Here is a 20,963-nt window from a genome sequence, read left to right as displayed (position 1 = left end):
GGCTTTGAAGACGTGGGTCTGAGATCTGGTTCTTCGACTTCCTAGCTACTGGTAAGTTGCCTTTCCTAAAGTAAGGCTAATAATGCTTGTTCCACCTTCTTCACAACATAGTAATGAAGAGTAAATGAGAAAAGCTATAACACTTTGTAAACTGTAAAGCTGTGTAAATCTTACTTAGTTTGTTGTTGTTACCTAGCAATACTCAAGGATTGTCTTTGTTTAGGTTCCAGTTAAGTAACCAGGGTCTAAGCATATGAAGGCTTGCCAGGCTCAGTTACAACTGAAATGTGACATTAGGTGAGTAATAACTACTGCAGGTTTCATTTTGAAGACTTAAAACAACACTAGAGATGAACCATGTATACTTTTGCTGAATAGTTACCTTGCATGTTAACTACCAACCCCTCAACAGAGATTTGTCATGTATTTAATATATTTTTAATTTTCATTGTTTGTTTTTTCAACATTCTTCTTGGGTGTTCCTGAAGGATTGGCACGCTTAACTGCTCCTCCTCCTATGGGCTCAGCCTCAGGTACTTGTTAAGAGTCTCTCCTCATGTGACATTTCTGGTCTCTGCTTCACAAACCTGATCTCACTGTCTTACCTGGGCTCAGTTCTTGCTCTCCATCTTCTCCCTTGGACTTGAGGTTTCAGTCCCCCTTCCTTTCCAGGGCCCTTATCCCCTCACTTATGGATCACTGAGAGGGGACGTAGGCGACTTAGGTTCCGCATTCCCGTCTTGAGGTAGGTTGCCTTCTGTTGGAGGATCATTTAGAAGTGTTCTGGCCTAAGGGTCACTTTCTGATGTATAGGGTACCCCAGCCTAACTGTGGCTGCTGTTCTGCTCCTGTGACTCTTTCGTAGATCATCTGTTGATCTCTTTGAAGCTTCTACAATTGCACATTATATTAGGTTGAGGATGGAGTCACTCCATTCTATCTGGGAGGAAACATAGGAGTCTTCTTGTTATCAGTTAGCCTTGGGTGCTCAGCTTTAATCTATCTGGGTGTACTTCTATGCTACACTAACCGCTAGGCTCTGCTAACCTGCACTACCTTCTTTTACTATTTCTTTCTTTCTTTTTTTTTTTTTTTGTATCTTCCAAAGACAGAGCTTTCCCTATGACCACTTGTGGTGCTTCAGCACCAGTCTTAAGCCTCCTGACCCTTCTGCAAAACTCACCTTGACCTTCTTACCCCCTGGGTTACATTGACCTTCTGGACTTGCCTCAATATTTGATCCCTTTGATCTCTGTGGAGTTTAGGGGCTTATGATCCCCATCTCAGGGCTCACCTCACCATTTTCAATGATCTCTTTGCCCCCAGCTCCAGGCACTGGTCTGCTTGTCCTATCCCCCTTCACCATGTTGGAGCTGTGAAGAAAGCTTCTGGGAAACAGGCAACCAGAAAGAACAGCAGACCTTTTTCTCTCTGGTAGTTCCAAAATGTACCCCTTCTCTCACAGCTGTGCAAAATAGAATCCAAATGCCCATTCTTAATGTGTAACAACTGAGGCTCACAGGCAAACTGCTGTTATCTCAGCAGGAGGGCAATTTGCAACCATTTAAAATCCTTTCACTCTTCTCATCTCCACAGTGTATGGTTGCACACACACCAGTCCATATTTATTAGTGCAGATGGTGAGAAACTTGTCATTGAAAGGGCTTGGAATAGAGGGAAATGGATTTCTGGCCTCATTCTGGCCTTATAAACAAGAAAGCTTGAATGATTTTAGGTTCTTGATTCTTGCCTCAAAAGAGCACAGTTTGCTTCTCTCCAAACACAAGAGGCTGTAAATTGGTAATTCATCTCTACCAAAGGCCACATGATGAGCAATTATAGAAGTATTTTTTTTCTTGTTGTGCAAAGGAGGAACCAGACATCTGAGTGTGGGTTCCAGCTGGTATTTGCCTTTCACCATTTGCAGCCAAAAGGGAGTCTTGGCCAGCCCTGGGCTCTGTATGGCCTGCCTTTTCACTTGCCTTGCTAAGGTGGCTGGCTATCGCCAGGGTAGAAGGCAGCTCTGCATTTTCCTGTGATTTTTTTTTATTCCAGCTAAAAAATAAATCAGTTCTAATAAAAACATTTATATTATATTCTTTATTGTCAGCTAATCCTGCCCTAACTCATTAAATGGCAGTGTGTGGGTTATTTGCTGTCAGTGAAATTATCAAAGGCATTTTTCAGCTGGGGCACCAGGAAAACATATGCTTCAATGCCAACTAAAACAATAATGAGGAAATGTTATGATCAGTCTTGACCAGATGACCCTGCCCATTTTAGATTAGTTCTTAATTTCAGCACAAGGGTCATCCCGTGAATTCTTACAATAAGTCACTGCTCACCACTCACATGAAAAAGATGTGACTTATTAGAAAACTCACTGTACTCATTGCAGTTAATGAGATGTGGAAAGCTTTGTAATTTGATTTGCTGGGCCATATGCTGTAAAGGGATACTGCTGATTCCATTCCTCCGTATTTAATTTAAGCAGTATGCAATACCTTCTTCATATGGCTACTTATATAATAAAAATTAACTTGAGGTATAAAAAAAACACCATTGTGGGGTTTATTACTTGGCGTGGTTCAGTTTCAAGTGTTTCTCATCGAAACATCTGTAAGTAATGTGTGCGGGTCTAATTTTAAATCCCGCCAAATATTTTCCATTTAACATTTGGTTTAACTGACAAGCTTGCAGAGGTGGTTTTCAGGGTTGCTGGTAACAGATACGTACAGTATTCCCAAGGCCATAGCCCTTTTTTTTTTAAAATGGAAGATAGTAATTCAAAACTCTTTTTTTTTTTTGCTCCCTTTTACATGCCAGTGGATACAAACAGCAGTTTTAGAATGTAGCCACTTCTCTCCCTTGAAAACTAGGCTGCAGTTTATAATCTATTACCCCCTAGAAATAGTTACCTTGCTTTTGGCTTTTGCTTCAACATCTGAGAGCAAGGGTGCCTCTGGCAGATGGAAGGGCTGACTGTGGGAAAGGGGGCACTCGCCTCTGCACTGGAGAGATGGGGCAGCAAGGCTGAGAAATGGGTCAGTGCTAAGGGGCTCTGTGAATCCAAGTTCTGACTATTTTCCTACCATTGAAATCCTTGCCTAACTCTTAGGCGGATCTGAGGTCCCCTGGATTATGTCTGGTCAGAAGATGACCTGTAAAAACAAAAACAGAACCTCTCCTTTCTCCACTAGGTAGGGTTGCCAGATAAAACACAGAACACCTCCTTTCCTCTCCCAGTTAAATTTGAATTACAGCTAAACAACAAATGCGTTTTTAGGATAAATAGGTCCCAAATATTGCACGGGGTATACTTATATTAAAAATTATGTGTTGTTTATCTGAAATTCAAATGTAACTGGGCGCCCGGTGTTTTTGTTTGCTAAATCTGGCAACCTCACCGCTAGGGTCAGGAGTGTTTGCTGACTCCATTCTATTCATGGCCGCCGAGGCTTTATTTCAGGTTGTTTGACTTCGGCGGCTGACGGAACGAAAGAGCTTGAACAGGCAGTCGGGCCGGCGAAGGCCATAAATCCCCACCGCCCGTCCCCAGTGTCCCAGGGAGCGCCACGCTGCTCTCCCTGTTAATAAACATTCGCCGGCAGAGCGAGTTCTCGTCCTGGGGCTTCGCGGAAGTACTGACTCAGCACCGGGGCAGGGACGATGCGGGGACCCCCAGAAACATAACTAAACTGTTTCCATGATGGCCTCTGAAATCAAATCGTGTGTGGGAAGAGAAACTTGGGGGGGAAGTTCAACAACAAACAGAGAGGTGTGGAGTGAAAACCTCAGGGAAACTGTTGGTTTTGCTTCAAGGGAATTGAATTGTGAAACTCGCAGTTGCGAAATTGCACGCAGTTGATTCTTGTGAGAACTGAAGTTTGTCTTAATTGTGAATTAAAGCGAATGGTGCCCGAGTCCCCAGATCTGGGGGAACCTTAGGGCGGTGCTCGCCTCTGCCTCTGCTGCACGAGGGGAGTTGGGAACCAGCGGAGGCCAGATGACAGGGTCTGCCGCTGGGGGTCAGGATAAGCTCGCAGAGCGTCTCCGCCGCCGGCCTGGGCTTCACGCGGGAGGGGAAGAACCAGCAGACCCCAAGAAACCAAAGGCCTGCCCGAGAGGTCGCTGAAAGACGCACCTTCGGTGTCCCCCCAGGAGAGCTGGCGCTGCCGTCTCCTCGGAGGTTCTCCGGGCGACCCTTACTTGTAGGGCAAATCGAGGCGCACGTACACTGTCAGGTACTAAACTGCCTTTATAAGAGCCGAGCAGATTTGCTGATGACAACACTCTGATAACAAAAGAAGTGTGGCCTTGTTGAAAATGTTATGTAAAAGGAAATGATTCATTTGAATTCAGAAGGAGTATTAAAACAAGGAAGAAAGAGCCAAGCCCTGGATTTTCTGCTTTATGACTCTTTTCTTAGAACATGGTTAAGAAAGAAGAGGGGGGAAAAAAACCTGCCCAAAATATCGAACCGAGTTTTAATTTTCATTTGTTGCTGCTGTTTTCTTCAGATCGAGGTTGCCTTCTTGTTAACCCTATACTGCAGCAGCAGAAAATTAGTGTCCCTTACTGAGGGTTTAACCACATGGTGGAGTTAGGGAATGTGGAGATCTAGAGACCCTTGAGATCAGTGAGTTTAAAATGCTTGAAAGAGAAAATCTTCAGCAGTGTAAGAGCTTCGCTAAGACACTTTGAAAAAAGAATTAAAATTACACTATTTTAGAGCTTTGGAGATCTGAATGCAAGTCCCTTTTCCTTTGCCAAGAAAGCCACTTACTCATTTTATGTGTATTTAATGCTTAAAGAAAATGCTGGGATTCTTATTCAATCCCTAAACAGGAGTCTTAGAACCAACTGTATGGTTTTTTGCAAAGATCACTTTTTGTTAAAGCTTCAAATTTCTGTTCCTTTTGGTGATGATACACTGAAGGAAGAATCAGGGCCTTTCTCAAGAACCAAATAAGAGAGAAATGCCTCATCTCTTTCGAGTGGGTCAGAGTGTCAAAAGTGGCAAGGCAGTTTGGACTGGGAGTGAGTTTCAAGGCCTCTTCATTCATTCATTCATTATTTAGCATTTATTAAGCACTCACTCTACCTGTGTGGCACTAGATGATACAGTGTGGGGGAAGCAGACCAGTAGCAGATAATGTTAAGAGAGGCAGATAATAGTCCACTGTATTGAAAGAGGCACCTACCTTATCCTCTTTTTTTCATCTGAAAGCTGAGAGAAAAAACCCGGGTTGGGCATCATGGTTTAGTTAACAAGTGGTAAGGATGGCTGTTAACAACAACAACAAACATGGAAAATAAGAGTTGGTGAGGATGTAGAGAAATCGGAACTCTTGTGCATTGCTGCTGGGGATGTAAAATGGTGAAAACTGCTCTGGAAAGCAGTTTGGTGGCTTCTCAAAAGGTTATGCATAGAATTACCGTATAACTAGGTGATCCCACTTCTAGGTATACACTCAAAGGAATTGAAAACAGGGACTCAGAGAGATTGTACACCAGTGTTTAAAGCAGTATTATTCACGATAGCCAAAGGGTGGAAACAACCTGGTGTCTATCAACAGATGAATGGATAAACAAAATTTATCCATATACACAATGGAATATTATTCAGCTGTATAAAGGAATGAAGTTCTGATACCTGCTACAACATGGATGAACCTTGAAGACATCATGTTGAGTTAAATAAACCAGGGACAAAAGGACAGATATTATACGAGCCCACTTATATGAAATATCCAGAAATAGCAAATTCCCAGACACAGAAAGTAGATTGGACTTTACAGGGACTGGGGTGAGGAGGAAAGGAGAAGTTGTTGCTTGGTGGGTACACAGTGTAAATTTTAGAAATTTTGAATTAAAAAAAAAAAGAAAGAAGTGGTACATTAGCAATAGCAACAAATGTCTTGTTTAATTTGCCAATGGTAGGTATCCATCCTTGCTGGCAGACTACTTCCTTTTTCTGTGGAGCCCATCTTCTCTCCCAATGACCTTAAGTGCCCTTTACTTTTAACCACACCCTCTGCCTGCAAACCAATAGGATAAAACAGGGATAGGGGCAGGGAGCAAGCTGATACCTTTTACTATCTGACTTTATAACCAGCTGTTGGAGGGCTTGACATGGCTTTACTGTGAGAGTGGGGAAAATATTCTTTTCCTTCTGGAAGGAGGGGAAGCCAGAAGTTTATTTAATCTTTTCTAGGCAACTTATTTTATTGCATTTTTAATTTCCTCTCTTGCATTAACATGGCCCTTTTCACTAGCTTCCCACGCCTGGTGCTTAATTACTTATCATTAGCAATGTACACGGGGGCCTTGCTGCATATTTATAAATGTGATCATTAGTACATGGAAAGACAAAGCCTTCTTTAAGACTGTCATTAGTTATTCTGTTTTCATGGAAATGTTCATTAGAAGAAACTACCCACCTGGTTAAATAATTATAATTAAGAATTGGTAATCTCCTTTGCATTTTTAACTTGATCATCCGTCTGTTTGTATGAAGCTAAACAAGCCTTATTTGGCCAGTATTCTATCTTTCATTTTCACGAGAATTGTCAACAAATACAGACCTTTGTTTTTAACCTATAGGTGGAGACTGATTTGCAGCATTATAGATATAATTTATGTAATGGAGCAGTTATCTCCAGACCCATTAACCGTGGAGGTGAGGATTAATTTTATTTTCTGGACTTCAGTTGGTGGTATAAATTGAACTCCAGGCTCCCAACCAAACTTTGCAAAGGGTGTCCTTTAGCTTCTCAACCACAGAGATGCCAGGCTGGATGGCCACCGGCCACTGCTCCTTTGGGTGTGCCAAGCAAGACAAGTGGCAGTTGGATGGCGTGTGTGTTTGTGTGTCAGCTTCTGAGTCTTTATATATTTTTGACTAGGGGTAACCACAACGATGTCATAGTTATAGGCCTGCCAATGTCTGTGCAAACAAGAGTCCATGAGGAGTCTTCGAATTGCTAGCAAATGGCCGTGAGGCCCATACATGGTTTCGTGTCAACTGAGCTGAAACAAATGAGGTGGCAGAAATACAGTAAAGGAAGCTTGCTGCTGCCCACTCCTCTGTGTCCAGACTGGTCCTCAGTGAGCCACTACCCTGGACTGAAGAGAATATGCCAGTGATAAACCACAACTGTGGGAAACACTGGGTGGGGGCATTATTATCATCTGTAAACAATTAGGCAGCCACTGCTCATTCAGTGCCGTTTTGAGAAGCTGAGGAAGTCTGCAATCAGTTATATCTCCAATTACCATAAAAATATATTAGCCATTCATTCATTTATTAATGATTCATCAGTTAACCACACATAATGAGCAAATAATTAGCAGTGCTGTACGGTTGCCAAAATTGAAGAAGTGTTGGCATTTTAAAGATGAAAGGTTGCATTTATGCAAAAGTCTGGTGATGATAAAGTTAATATGGAAGATAATTATAAAAGTGGCTGTCCTATATTACAGGCGGAGGTACCACAAAAACTTGCCTAATTGTATTGAAATTAATATTCTTCCAAAGTCTGCATGTTGCCACACACCAACTACTGAATTTCTCTTGGAGATCTCCCTTCAGTAAGGTGCACCGCACAATACAAGTTAATAAAATGCCAGACAGCTAGACTGTGTTCTTTGTTTGCTTGGTTCAGGGCCTCGTGGAAAACAATAAATTGCATTCATGTCAGCTGAGGCCCATCCCTTTGCTAATTACCGTTTGGTGCTGAAATGACTTCTGTGAAATTGGGAGCATGAAGAAACATACAGCCATACAAGGGAGGCTTTTCAGAGTTTTGCAGTAAATGTGAGATAGGCCTCAGGCACACAGATGTTAAAACAGTGAATTCCCCCACAGATTACACTAATGGAAACCCTGTCAGGGTAAGTCAAATCCGGGTCTGTGGTCAAAATCTAATTAAGGTTTCTGTACTTAAAAAGAAGATGAATGCCTGGGGGTGGTGATGACTATATAAGAAACTCACTTGTTTATAAAATTGTTAGTATGAATAGTAAGTACCACGGGGCTGTTACCTGCGATGTAACACCTGTTCTCTGAGTTGCTCTCTGCTCTGCTGAATGTATCGGTGTGGGTTATTTCAGAGGTCAGTGCGCTGGGCCTAGGCCACCGTGGCCTTCCATCCTGGGGGCCTTGTACAAGTAATGGTTTGAGGCCAGGGATGAAAATGGATCCTTAGAAGCCGCCCTGGAATTCCCGGGGATGCTTTGCTTCGCCACATGAAAACCACCCCAGATGATCCTGCCCAACTGCCTGGCGCCACTGAGGAAATAGTTCTTGCTGAGGGTGTGGGGCCGGCCAAATCTCCCCTCGTGGTGAAACAAAGGGTCTTCTGCTTGTGCAACTCGCCCTCGGGCCTGCGAGAACTGCCTTCTGGAACAGCTGCAGTGTGCAGGCGTGGCCCTGCTTATAATAGAGGAAATGAATTTATAATACTGTAGTCTCCTCATTTTCACCAAGCACAAATTTCCCCTTAAATACTGATAAACAACACCCAGAGCTGGATATACCTTAAATTTCAAATAAATGAAATCTTAATCCAGTCTGTTGCTGAGTCTGAGTTGTTATTAAAGAAATAAATTTGAAACAGCAAGTGGTTTGAGAATTTTTGAATTTAATTATTTAAATCTACTTAGGGTAACTCTCATGCGCTATTTCAGTTTCCCATTGAGAACATGAATTCTGGGAAAGGTATCCCACGCAGGGTTCTGGAAATATTAACTTTCATGCACGACTGTGGGCTCAGCCGCAGACAGACTGTGCCACCCTCTTCCCCTAAAAGGCAAAAGAAAGAAAGTGAGAGGTTTTTTTTTTAACTGTAAAATTCAACTAAGTGATATAGGCCATATTTTTCAAAGGATCAGGAAAACTGAAACAGCCCTCTTCAGATGCACTGTTTAAATGTGACTTATTTGTAGCTCTTTAGGGAGCAGTAGACTGATACCACCACTCTCAGAGCAATGTTATGGAGCAAAAGTTAAAGAAAAATTGATCTGGGGGTTGGTTACTTGAATAATTAAAATGGCCAGCAACTTATTTAGTTGTATTCTAGCCTAGTGAGTGTTTGGGGTCTGATTTTGGACATTTGTGAAAATGGGCCTTGTTCTGTGACTGTACCGTGGATAGTGACTGTAAGCCTGGAATGGAGCACCTGTAATTTTTGGTGCCACTTCATTCCTGGGGCTTGGAGAGCTGATTTCATGAGTGGGCCCAGACGCCGCCCTTGCCTTGGTTCTGGAAGCCAAGGTGACCTTCCAAATCCTAGCAATCCAGCTTTTTAATGGCCCTTACATTGGGATGCGGGAGGGAGAGAAGGTGCAAGCTTCAGGCACAGACTTGTGACTCTATATCTTAGTTCCCTGGGATTTTGTGATGGCACAAGATGGGTTTGGATGTTTACAAGGAGGCTCAATTATTGGACACCTGCGAAGAATCTGGCTGGAGCATGGTCTTACCCACACAGTGAGACTCCGAGGCCTGAGTTGGAGAGAAGTCCCAGTGTCCAATTCATTTCTATTTTGTGCTGGCCACGTGATAGCAATTGGGACCCATTATTAATCAGAACTGCCAAATGGAACTTTCCCACACCCAACTCAGACTAACAAGAGGATATTGACTTGGAGTGATTTCTAGATCCGGAATACTATTTTTCCACTCAATATAAAAATCTTCATAGAAGCCAAAAATCTTTACGAAAAAGCAGATCTTGGTGTGGGGTCCAGCCTCAGCCTCTACTTGTTCACGGTAAATGCCAAAGGCTATGGAAATTTGCATAATCTACAGTGTTCAGAGGATGAGTAAATATTACCATCTAAAAGAGCAGGCATAAGGCTAGATCAGAAGTTTCTCTAGAAAGTAAGGTCTAGTGACCAGGAATGGCTCAGAAGTCAGGAATTTCTAGGTTTATGTTTTTAATAACGTTAGCATAGACTTATAGTTAATTCTGAATATTTCATTTGGAAAAAAATCTACAAACACTTGCGGAGTAACTCCTCTTTTTCCAGGTGCAGTGCTGGACCCCAGGACTTCACATAGGAAAAAGTTGAGGTTCCTCTCTTAGGAAGGTCCCATTTTAGATGGGGAGCAGGCACACGTGAATCAAATGCCATGTAGCAGAATTTCTGCATCATCACAATGCCTAGCAGGTAGAAACCCAAATAATGTTTGTTAAATGAATGGACCAGTCAAAAAGGGAATGCCATGCTTACTGTCTTTCCAAGGAGTTAATGTGTGAGTTAGAGGGCTAACGTTTACAAAGCATTTTATTCCCCTACATGCTGCATAGGTACAAATTATTAAATACCATCATAATAAACTAGGGTTCTAGCAGCCAATTACTGTCTTATGAAGTTAGTGACATTTAGATTCTTTGTTAGGCAGATGGTATGATATTGCACCTGTTGAAAAAGTAGCCATTTTAGGAAAGGACATTATTTTCAGAACTATTTATAATATGGCAAAACATTGGGCTTCTTAATAAGCATATTTGTATTCTTTCCCAAGGAAGTTACATGGCTGACCTAGCCCCAAACTCTTATTAATTTTGACAACACTCTAACTCTTTAGTTATAACATCTGAAATTAAATGGCCATCGTTTCTTAAAGCTCTATTGATTCTACCTTTCTTCTTCATTTCTGGTTTTCCCTTTCGCTATCTGGATTGGATTTTAATCCCTGATTTGTTCTCAGCCTTCTCTCTCCTCATCCCTCTCTCTTCCCTCTCTCCATCTTCTTCCCTTCCCTCTTCTGCCAAGATGTCCAATTCCACAGGGATGCTCCTCAAACCACTTTGGAACCCAACTGTACTATGGTCTGTGGGAGTCTCCAGGGATGCTGTTTCTGCCTGGATTTCTAAACTTTCCATAATACTTTTCCCCTTCTAGTCCACGTCAGGGTATGAAGAACTGCAGCCATCAGGCTGGCTTCCTCATTGCCCCACAAATATCATGCTTGTTTCTTGAGCCTTTGCTCTTATTAAAAATATCTCACCTGGAAGTCTTCTCCTGTTCCACCCATTTAAACTCCATGTATCCATTGACCATCTCCTCTTTGAAACCGCTTTTCTTTGCTTTTCTTGATCCTCATCTCTTCTAAGCTTCTACTACACACAATTTAGCAACTGTTTCTGATTTATCCTATGGTTTAGCCTTAGCTTCCCACATAAATTCTAAGCTTCTTACAAATACAGGAAGCTACAGTGCTTATTATATACCAGGCTCTGTTTTAAGATGAATTGCATTATTATTTTATTTAATCTTTCTGACAACTGGCTGAGGTAGGCATTATTATCATTCCCATTTTGCAGATCAGAAAACTGAGGCTCAGAGAATGTGATGAACTTACCCAAGTTTATATAGATAATAACAGGTAGAGCTGGACTCTATCTTAATTGCTATGCCATACCGCCCAGATGTCGCTTCAGCTGTCAGCCTTCTCTGCAAATTGCCCTCTGCTTAAGTGAACCTATTCACCCGAGGTCACATCCCCTTTGCTGGAGTAGTCTGTAGCCAAAGACTGGTCTTTGCAGGCATAGATGAGTCTGTCTACCTCACATTAACTTGGGACAACTCTTAAGTGCCAACCAGCTTCAAAGAAATCTATGAGATTGCTGAGGCTTTTGTTGACTGAATCACAGCCCAACCTCTCCCTCAGCCCAGTCCTGTTTCCTCTGCTTTCCTTTCTCTTCTACAAATGGTGATTCCCAAGAGCATGCACTAGTACATTTTCTGCACATAAATCTCGGATTCAAAGCCAACTTCTCAGGGAAATCGACGTAAACATTTGCTACCAGGAGTGGTCTTAGAAAGGTCTAAGACAAGATTCTGGAGCTGGGACACCCACTGGATGTTCATGAGGACTCCATCTCTCGGGGTGGATGGAGCAGAGATAGAGCCTGGCCCAAGGTAGCAGTTGTGACCTGGGATGGTATACTGGAGGAAGGGAATGCACTAGTGGGTGAAAGTATCAGGAATTTGAGAATTATGGGGAAAATAGAAACTATAAAAACAATGGCATTGGATGGGTATTGCTGGGGGCAATAAATGCTCTGGAAAAAGAAAGTGATTAATTAGCAATTAAAGGCTCAGTGTGAAAACCAGAAGGCTTCATGTCTGGATATAAAATGAGTCTCATCTTCTGTAGATAGAAGGCAGGAAAAATTGAAGATCAAGCCAGAACTTAATCACAAGATTAGCAGAATTCCAGGGCAGATTGAATGCACAACCTAGGTGTGCTATGCCAAAGACAGGGTTCTGATGGGACCCTGAGTTATTATATGGGGACATCTGAGTTGGTGCACTTGAACATCTTGAGATTTCCATATCCCATAACCCTTTGGGTCTGCAGGATTGCCCCTCCCCTCTATTAAAGGCTAGCACTACTCCCCCCTTGTTTGAAGAAATTCAGAGGCCTCTGCCTTGTGAGACAAATGTTCCCCTCAGGTTTTCTCCCTCTTCCCCTCTTGGCAGCCAGACTAATAATTAGGGTTCAGTCATAACCTTGCCTGGCTGGGGAAGTATGGTGCCTTCTAGGGGAGACAAATTGCTGTATGTTGAAGGAGCTGCAGGATCTAGCCAACATGTATTGGCAGAATCTGGGACAGTTTTTAAGGGACTGGATTCTAAGAGTACTGGATCAAGTTGGGTGGAAAATAAAGTTGGATAAGGAAGAATTTATCAATATGGGAACACTCTCCTGAGATAGAGGATTTAATAATTTGGGACAAGAATCCTCAGAAATGGTACTAATAACCCATCTAAAATGAAGTAGAAATGAATTATCATGATGGTTGGTGGGAGAAAAGATCAAAAGTCTCAGAGAAATGGGATGCCAGAGTGGATATACTGAGTAAGGCTGGAAAATCTACCAGATGACTTTGATCAGTGGGAGGGTCCAGAGAACACATTATACACATTCTGAAAAACAGCTCCTGATATGCTTTGGGACACTGGTATAGATAGAGCATCTGATGAAAAATTATCAAGTGATTATGAGGCCAGAATTGCCTATCATGGACTGGTTTCTGTCAGACCCAACAAGTCATAAGATTGGGTAGGTGAGCCCAGAAGTAATCCATTGTTAAATGGAAGTGGTATGTTTGGGATTGAGCATGAGCAGGGCCGGAAGGTGCAAGTCAGCTGCACAGTCAGGTGAACTAGACTCCTACTATGTGCCCTCTTCTTCAGTGGACACCTATGACCACATGGTCATTCTTATGACCAACTGATGGAGAACCAAGGCTGAGTTTGATTCACGGAGAAGTTGGCCTGATTTGTGGCTATAAGCCAAAAATGGACCGCCACTGAACTACAGCCCTGCTCAGGGGTGACCCTGAAAATCAGAGGTTAGGGAAAATCCTCCCAATGGGCACAGCTTCAAGTGTTGCATCTGCTCATCCACTTTGTGTGGAAAGAGACTATACATGAACTCATGAGCAATGGCAAGTAGCTTGGATAAATGGTCAGGGACTTGGAAGGAGAAAATTGGAATATCAGGGACAAGGAAATCTAGGGGAAAGGGACTCCTTTGGTAGTGGGAATGCAGTGTGAGGATCTCTGTATCACATGTTAAAACCACTGGAGAGCATCTATTGTTCAGGAGTTCCCAAGACCACCTTCAGGTTCAATGATTGGGTAAAAGAGCTCACAGAACTCAGAAAAACCATTATACTCACAATTAAAGTTTATTTCAGCAAAAGATTACAGACCAACATCAACAAAGGGAAGAGACACATAGGCAAAGTCCAGTAGACACCAGGTGCAAGCTTTCAGTTGTCTTCTCCCAGTGGAGTTATGTGAACAGCACTTATTTCTTCCAGTATAACATGCATAGAGTATTGCCAATCAGGGAAGTTCACCTGAGCCTTGGTGTCCAGGGTTTTTATGAGGGGTTGGTCATGCAGGCATAGCTGACCACCCATGTGGCTGGTTTCAGTCCCAGCCCCTCCAAAGGCCAGTCTGTTACCATGTGGCTCAAGGCCCCACCATAATTCACATCATCAGCACAGACTATCAGGTGTGGCCCAAGGCACCCAGGTAAACAGAGACACCCTTATCAGGCAAGGCATTTTAAGGGCTTAGAAGTTACCTTTCAGGAGATGGGCAGGGGCCAAACCTTTTTTTGGACAAGATTAATCCTTTTCTGCACAGCATCCAATACAGAAGAGACATGGAACAACCAAGAAGAAAGAGTGACTTTGCCAACTGACATCAGCCAGCCTCTGCCCTTAATCATCCTAGTGTTGGCATGGTGGGCACATAAATGGAATAGCCATGGTGGCAGGGTTGGAGACGATGTATGAGTCCCAAGTACGGGCTTCACTCTCCAAGTGAATATAGCTATTCTGCTGCCCAACATCCAAGCTGTTAGCAAAAGAGACCAATTCTGAGTCCGCAGCATGTCATTATCCTTTGAGATTACCAACCAGCCAGCAAGTTAACTACATTGCGAAAAGGGAAAGCATTTCATTTTAACTTGAAAAAACAATATTTCAGGTGTGGGTTTGCCTTTCCTGACTGCAGAGCCTTAGCCTGCAGCACCGTCAGAGTATTTTATCCATTGACAGGGATCCCACATAACATAATATCACACCAAAGGACCCACTTTATGGCAAAGGAAGTACAGCAGTGGACATATACCATAGGACCCACTAGTCCTATGACATAGTATCACATAAAAGAAGCTGGTCTGATGGAGTGATGGAATGGCCTATTGAAGTACCAGCTTGGGGTTGGTATCTGTGAGGATGGGCATATACATTCTAAATCAATGACCATTATATGGAACTGTGTCCCAATAGGAAGAACATATAGGTCTAGGCACCAAAGCCTGAAAGAAGTTGTGGCTTTGCTTACCATCACTCCCAGCAATTCACTGGGAGAATTTGTGCTTCCTTCCCCATGAATCTGGACTCCTCCTGGTTAGAGGTGCTGGCTTCCAAAGGGAGAAAGCCTCTATCATGGGACACAACAAGAGTCCCATTGAATTCTAAGCAATTGTTACCTCCTGGGCATGCTGGATTCCATATCCCAAGGGACCACACTCTTAGCAGTGGCAATTGACCTTGACCATCAAGAGGTAGGGCTGCTCTTATATGATGGGGGCAGAGAGACCTATGTTTAGCATCCAGTGATCCACTTTGGCTGTCTTTTGGTATTCTCTTACCCAAGTTTTATGGTAAATGGACAAATGCAGCAGCCATGGCCTGAGAAAGTCATTGTGACTAGGGACTTAGACCCTAGTGAGGGTCTGTGTCATCCCACCGGGTAAACCACCCAGACAGAAGAGTCGGCTGAGGGTGAAGGGAATCCAAAATGGTCAATGGAGAAGGGAAATAATGTTATCACTTGGAGTTTTGAGAGCAGCTACAACTATAGTTTGCACCAGCTACTGTGTAGGGGCTGTGTCTGCAGGGCTTGGTCTGGTGGAGATATATATGGCTTCTGTTAGTGATTCAGCTCCTTTGTGTTTCAGGTTGCCTTACCATTGGACTCAAAATAAATGCTTTCATTTCTGATACACCAGATTAGACTGTTGGATGCTGTTTCCATCTTTCCACAACCTTTTACGTTATTTGAGGCCTTTTATTCATTCATTGTACACTTATTGAGCATATACTATAGACAGGCTTTGTCCTTGGTACAGGGAATATGAAAATGAATAAGGAATAAGACATGGCCCTTGTCCTTAAGAAATGAACAGTCTAGTGGAGGAAAAATATACTAACCAAACTATTACAATCTCTATGGGAAGTGCTTATGGTAGCAATGAGCACAGAGGAAAAATACCTTATCTAACCTGATGGTCAGATCAGCAGAGCAGTGATGGCAGGTCTTTAGGAGGAGTTCATGCCCAAGCTTAGTCTTGCAGAATTAAGAGAAAAGGAGGTTATGTGGTAGAAAGACATTCCACTGGTGATAATTATGAAGACAGAGAATCCAAATACCACTACCACACAATCCTGGTCACAAAACTGAATACATCACAAGGGAATGTAAGGAAGGCAATGAACTCTAGAGATCAGATGATATGCTATCAAGTGATGAAATTGATAGGCAAAAAAGGAAAAAAGTCAAGAAAGACCATTATGTCTAAGGAAACAAGGAGGTATGTGAATTACTTTGGCAACAAGTTCCTGACCAAGTCAAATGTCAGCACTGAATTCCAGGTAGAATCCAATATTCTATGTGGATGAAGGTAGAGTCACCTTTGGCTTCTGTGGTGTTTCATTCACTAATAACAGTGAAGAATACAGAATAGTGGGTTGAAATCACCAACAATGAGATTGAGAAACAGCAGTCAGTCTACTAGGACAGAAACTATGCTTGTTTGCAGCGATGTGATATTGTTGAAAAATTACTTTACCAGGATGTCCCATTTGGGCTAGCCATTCCAAATTAAGGATCCATAAAAATCTTTGCGATCTGAACAGTTTGTGTCCTGGGTCGGCACTTGGTCTTCCTTCATTTCCCATCTAGTCCACACAGATCTAATGCCAAATGTTCCAACACAACCTGAGGTGTCAACCTACATACTGCACACAGGGACGCGGAGCTGAATGGCTGTGATGCTCTGCTACTGAAAGTCAGATTTGAAACTGGGCATCCTAACTGAGAGAGACAGGGGATCTTTAAGAAATTAGATGAAAGTTTAATACAGCAAAGATTGTGTAAGACAACAGTGAGAGGTGGGGCTACGATCAAAATCATGGTGCCATCATTTTCTGAGTAACTTGTTGTGACCAAAACACCTAGTATAAATTGAATGTGAGAGAGGCTTTAAAAAGAGGTTTTTGCCTATTAAAAACACTATTTAAGTTCAAACATTGTAGATCCGCATCAGAATGGTCACATTTCCAAACTGATGGAAGAACTGACCACTGAAAGCCCTCTAGGGGGGTCTCTATTTTTCTAACCAAGCCTCTGTTCCCTCCTGCACCCAATTACTGTCACTGGCCCCCAAAAGCCTCTTTATGTCCCTTGTTAGCTGGATTCTTTAATCCCAGTACAATTTCCATCCTGTTTCCATTAGAAGTGGGCTGGTTTCCATAGCCGTTCACTTGGTTGCCCTGCCTCGATGAGAACCAAGTACAGACATTGACTGCTACTGATTCTTCTTGAGCTGAGGCTGAAACATTGACCAAAAGGGGAAGTGAGTGCTACTTGGTCCTAAAAGAGCAAATGAAGGAAGCATGCCTTCTAGAAGGAAGTGATAACATTGGGCCAGAATGACATTTTTAGCCCCAAATCTGATGGATCAGTTTTGCCCATTTTTGAGTCATGGAAAAAGAAGTAGAGATGAGGAGACTCTAGACCCAGCCTGTTACTAACTTTTAGGTTTCCTTACTTGAAGCGTGGTGGAATTTGATGTGATTTCCCTTTCATCTTGAAAATTTCATGAAAAAGAATCACATGTGACCACCCTGCAAGGCAATATTGCTACTGTATGTTTTCTTTACACCGAGTCTCAAATCCATTCAATATGAACTAGATTAGTAATGGGAACCAGAAACTCTGGAGAGTCCATCCTCATATACAGGGAATTTGCTGTCTTGCCCTGCGTGTTTGTGTTTATTTCTGCTGACTCCTAGGTGGGGGTTGACTCCAGGGAAATAACATTTATACGAATCCAAGTTGGTGGGGGGTAGTTTCCTCCCTCAGCTTTCCTTCCCAAACAATCCAGCTTAGTTCATCATCTTGTGTTGACATTAGTTATGAATGCTAATGGACTCATAAATGCTGATTAATAACTCCATGTGCTTCTATTTACTGGCAAATACAGGGATCCAGGTGTGGTGTAGACCTGGCCCCAAACACAGTACATCTCCCCATCTCTGACCTTAGAGCATGGGTGGGATGACTCTGTTGCAGAACTGCCGAAGTCAGTGCCTTATACATCTTTTAACACATACAGGAGCAATAATTACACTCTCACAAAAGCATCGTCTTCTCATTTCCCAATGAGAAAAGGAATCGGGGTCAAATCCAGCAGACAGCAGGATTAGGCTGGACTCCTGATCTTTGGGGAGAGGTCAAAGCATGGTAGTGGGCAGAGAGCCTACCCCAGCCTGGCCTGGGGTACCAAGGCGTGGTCTCCTTGGCACAGACGGTGGGGCAGGAACCTCCAAGGGGCGGTGTGGAGAGCTCTGAAAGACAGGACCTAAAGAAGGTCAAGAGGTGCTTTGAGGACCATAAGACACCATCCCCCTTGCTCTCTTACAGGTGTAGCTGCTTCTGTCTCCTCCACTTGAAGGTGAGCTCTGTAAAACCAGAAACTCAGCCTGCCAGAGGCCAGGCCTCCTAGATCTGTTCTGTATTAATGCTGTTGTCTGAAGCTTGTACTCGTGGGAGATCCTAAATGGAACTTCTGAACCTAACTGAGGAAACAAGGAGATGAGGCTTAACCTTGGTCTTAACGACATGATTTCACATTGAATCCCCCACAACAACCCTATTGTGTAGTTACTATTTATTATTGTCCTCATTTTAGCATATTGTAAACTGAGGCAGAAGCATTTTGTAACTTGGCCAGGATCACACAGGAAGTAGGTAGCACAGCTGGGATTTGAACTGGGGCAGTCAGGCTCCAGAAGTAATACCCCAAAGCCCCTCTAGACATAGATGCAGCTCCCAGTGCTACAGTATGTGGGGCACCCCGACGACTCATGGCTCTCTGGGCCTGTTCTTCTGTGTCATCAGTAGCCCTGCTCCCAGAAGTCCCCCATCCCCTGCCCTTCCAGCTCTTGTTTTCTCTCCAGGCTGGAGAGCTGGGGCTTGGATCCAATTCCTTCTCCCAGCTGCAATTTGCCTCTGAGCCCACAGAACTGCCTGACTTGGAAATCACCCTTTTCCCCACCCATGCTTTCCATCCTTCTCCCTCCTCTCCTCTTAGGGCCCAGCTCCATAATGTAAAAGTGCTGGCCCTGGCCCTGTTTTTGTTTTTTACTGAATGCAATTGACAATGTTTAATAAAAATCTTTATTTTAAAAAAAGGAATTAGTGGCAAATAATTTAAAAATCAAGATATTGGTTTTTGGAAGATCTGGGCTAAGATCCAGCAGTTGGGTGGAGCAGGGTATTGGCTTCCCATTTCCGATGGACATCCCCTGTCCAGTTTGCTGCCAATGGCGCCCTGTTTTCAAAGTCACTGTTAAATAAACTTAGGGTGGAGCCCTTTAGGGAGTGAGCTGTGGTTAGAAGGCAAGTGTTGCGAAGGTGAACACTCCCATCCTTGTGTTAGACCCAAGCTGGGGAGCCGGTCAGGTTATTTCTTTTGGATGAGCCTCTGGGGAGTGGAGGAACTTTTCTTTATAGAGAAAGAGAGGATCTTTATAAACCCTGTGGTCTTTTAAAAGAGGCTTTATGGGTGGGGAGGCACAGCCACTGAGTTGAGGATAAAGCTAGAGACTCAGGAAAAAGAGTTGCTAACTCTATGCCAGTGAAACATCCTTTTTAAGGGTGGAGTGGGAGGTAGGAGGGGAGATATCCCTCAGCTGCTAAGTCTTGCAATGGACAGACAAAAGCATGGACTTTTGACACCTCCGCCTCCACTTTCTGGGGCAGCCTGACTTGCTCTATCCGGGGCTCCCCGTGCTGGGTGGTGCTGGAGAAGGAGCCTGTGGCTGTGCCTGCCAGCCCCAAATGCCAGCGGCTGCACAATCCCTGGGATAATTCCTCCTATCTGGTTCTTCTCTTTTCCAGGCCTCCGAAAGTGCTCCAGAGACAGACTTTCTGTAGTAGTAGGATGACCTGTAAAAGCAGCCCTTCCATTTACATTTCAAACTCCAAGTCAGCCGTGTCAGAGTTTGAACCAGAGCTGTGGAGGATAATGGGTCAAATGCAATTAGCAGCCCAAAGAGCTGCACGTTGCAGTCTGATTTAATTTTTTTTTCTTTGCCCATCAGATTCCAAGAATCCTAGTGCTTAAAAGCAACTAAACAATCGCTCTATTGTACTGAAATAAAGCCCAGTTAATTCAAGAATCAATTGCACCACCAGGTGGGGCACACTCTGGCCTCACACAGATGGGGTTGAAAGCACCCCCTCCTTCTCTGAAAATGCAGTCTTGTTAAATTAAAAACTTGATCCAGGAGTGGAATAAATGGGGAGCCATGAATGGAAAGGAGTCAGGTTCACTCAGGCGAATTCTTTCTTCTTCTCCCACTCCTTTCCCTTCCTTTAAAACAGAAAAATTTACCATTCCACTTTCATCAGTGTTAGCATCTATGCAGAAATGCAGCCATCTACAATTTGCAGTTCAATGTGTTACTTTAATTAGTCTGAAAATTGAAGGGCAGCTCTGGGCCAATGTGAATGATTATGAAACTACATGTGCATCCCATGCAATCCTCTCATTTAATTAATAGTCTTGTAAACTCTACGGCTCACTTTAAGTCAGTCTAGAGGTATAATAACTCCATTTTAAATATCCACTTAATACCTAACAGGATGTGAGGGACACACTATAACATACAGTCCCTTCTCAAGTTTCACTGTCTGAAATTTTTCAAAGCTGACCCAAGTCAACCCGAAAAATGTTTAACACCCTGGGCTCGAACACAAGAAACTCTGTGATGAACAGACATTCAATTACATTTTTTAAAAGTGAGAAGCATTTTTGTGAAATAGCAACTCTGGGAACTAATTGGCAGCAGCAAACCTTGTGAGCGAAGGCCAAATCTTGTGGGGAACTTTTACTACAGTAACACGGACTCAAAGAAAATGTGAATAAAAGGCATCTTTGTTTCCTGGTCAAATTAGCTGATTAAGAAATGAAACATCTTAACGTGTTTTTTAAATGGAGAAATAATTATTTATATGAAAAGAAATTAAAGCCAGGTTATGTGAATTTCTACTTTGTGCGTGAATTGAATGGGGGCAGAAATAGTAATCCTTGTAGATCCATGTCTTAGGTCATTAAGCAAAATTAAATATAA

The 20,963-nt window shown here is 43.0% G+C and overlaps 1 long non-coding RNA gene across 1 annotated transcript in view; it reads left to right on the top strand.

Annotated features, from left to right (window-relative positions):
- The first annotated feature begins 249 nt into the window (after positions 1-249).
- The window catches only part of LOC119527081, a 109,623-nt gene continuing 88,909 nt past the window's right edge, over positions 250-20,963 (top strand). The window contains exon 1 of the long non-coding RNA XR_005215321.1: positions 250-297. This is a non-coding gene — a long non-coding RNA (uncharacterized LOC119527081). The remainder of the gene's footprint in view (positions 298-20,963) is intronic.

This window comes from Choloepus didactylus, chromosome 2, assembly GCF_015220235.1.
Source record: "Choloepus didactylus isolate mChoDid1 chromosome 2, mChoDid1.pri, whole genome shotgun sequence".
Taxonomy (NCBI): domain Eukaryota; kingdom Metazoa; phylum Chordata; class Mammalia; order Pilosa; family Megalonychidae; genus Choloepus; species Choloepus didactylus.
This window is presented reverse-complemented; position numbering and strand designations above follow the sequence as displayed.